General features: G+C 36.9%; 1 pseudogene across 1 annotated transcript; it reads right to left on the bottom strand.

Moving 5' to 3' along the window:
• Positions 1–433: 433 nt before the first annotated feature.
• On the bottom strand, positions 434–949 carry LOC308553150 (protein tyrosine phosphatase type IVA 1 pseudogene; annotated as a pseudogene). Its single transcript has one exon. The product of its transcript is annotated as a protein tyrosine phosphatase type IVA 1 pseudogene (transcript).
• Between the last annotated feature and the right edge of the window lie 1,281 nt (positions 950–2,230).

A 2,230-nucleotide genomic window follows, 5' to 3' on the forward strand; every position in this document is an offset into this window, starting at 1 on the left:
TTTGAAATGACTGAAGGGATAAACCATATAAGGTCCAGAGTGTTCAGAGTTCCTGGGATTTTAGTTCTCTATGATATTAAAAATATACAAGTCTTATGCTCAGTATTTTGGCACCTAATCTTTCTAAATCTCTTATATATTGATAAGATTCTGGCATGGGACTAGATTTAAAGACATAACTCAATACAGCATTGGTACAAATGGTAAGCACATTTAAATGCTGAACAGTAAGAACTGTTTGCTAAGTGTCAAAATAGGTTGATTGTAACCCAAATATAGAGGTTGCAATTCTGTCAAGCTTGTGGCCTGGCAAAGCTGCTTTTCAACGCTTCTATGGAAGCTTCATTAGACTTATTCACCAACCCTAATATGTATGACAAATTAGGTCCTGCCTCAAGTCCCACTTCCAAGGCAATGGAATCAGGCAACTGTTTTATTGAATGCAACACTTGTTTCTGTGACCACTGGAGTGTTTGAAGTGCAGCCACATTTTAGGATGATACTTCTCCAAATACAAAAGCTGCTTGCCTTTAAAAGCTCCATGCTGCTTTTGTCTTATGAACTGTACTGCATCTTTATACTTCATTCCACCTTTGGTTAATGCCAGGGCAACAAGCACCAGAGCTCAAGGCCTGCAATACAATGAACAGCAATACAAACCAGGTTCTTCATGAAACTTAATTTTTATATGATTTAACCAGTTATCAACAATCTGGTTGGATGGTGGTGCACTACCATCAAAAGGTGAATCAAGAACATGGATGCTTTCTTCCTCCGCAAGAGTAGTGTCATAAGTTGCTTCACATACTCTTACTATTGTGGTAACTCCATACTTCTTAAGTTCCTCTACAAATCTGTTTAAGATGGCATTGGTTGGACTGTGTGTAATGAGAAATCTCATATTCTTGTGTGTGACTTCCACAGGAGCTGGGTGGTTCGTTTGAGCCATGTTAGTTAAAAGACACTCGATAGGGTTATGAAAGAATTTAAAAATTGAATACAGAAATGATGCAAAGAAACTGAGTCTACTTCAATATACTTCACTTGAACTTCTCAGTACTTTGAGTATGAAGTTGGGAGTAATGAGAAATAAAATGAACCTCTTAACAAGCAGCAATTCTTCAACCCAGTAATACTGAAGCAATAGAAAGGAAGTGCACTGAGGTGTACCCTATCCAGGTGAGAACTCTTGTAAAATGCTATGCAATTTCAATTCAACACTTCTGTGTCCAGGTTAACCACTCTTTTGGAAGTTTCTTGGTGGAGTAGTAATGAATTTCTACAGTTCACGTCTCTGCATAGAGGTGATACTGTGTCTGGCAGGTATCTCCACTGCCCTTCAAGAACACCACAGAACTGAAGAATATGTTTGCTCGTTGAAGATTGTGGCCTAATCATACAGATGGTCTGAGGTGGTGGCAACACAGTGGTGGTGGCTGTGGCTGAAGGGCAGGGGCTGTGGTGGTCCTGGCAGAGACAGCAGCTTTGCAGATGGCAGCTAGGACACCACACACTCCCATGCCTGGCCATTCATTTTTCAATGTGAAAAAAATTTAAAAAGAAGCATTCTCTAAAAATAAGTCTTGTTGGAATTTTGACTGAAAGTGCATAAAACCTTTAGATTAAATCCAGTGAAACTGACTTCTCTATAATATCGACTCTTGCCATCCCTTCATGAATAATGTTTGTGCATTTGTATGGTGTGTGTGTGTGTGTGTGTGTGTCCCTCATTTACCTCTCAAGTTTAAGAATGTTTTCCATAAAAACTGTGCATGTGTTTTGTTAGAATTATTTCTGAGTACCTTAGATGATTTTGTTACATTTTAAGATAAGACCATTATATATTATCTAATTGGTTGTTACTGGAACACAGGAATGCTATGTACAAAATTTGCTAGTTTGAGATTTAATTCAGCAAACTTTCTGAACACTGTTATTAGTAATGATTCAAATATTTTCTTAGATTTAATTTATTTATAGATAATATTTGAAACAAATATTTTATTTTATCCTTTGCAATTTTTCTACTCCTCCTCCCCCCCTTTTTTTTGTCTTGTTGCACTGTCTACAATAGAAGTTGAATATTAGGAATAAAAGAAGCTATCCTTGCCTTAGCCCTGACTTTAAAAAAAAGTGCTTCTAATCTCTCACCATAAAGTATAACATCTCTTATAATGCATTGGCAGATACTTTTTGTAGACTACTAAGAATTTATATATTGAGTTGGGAA

This window comes from Miniopterus schreibersii (assembly GCF_964146895.1).
Source record: "Miniopterus schreibersii genome assembly, chromosome: 2".
In the NCBI taxonomy this organism is placed as follows: Eukaryota; Metazoa; Chordata; class Mammalia; order Chiroptera; family Miniopteridae; genus Miniopterus; species Miniopterus schreibersii.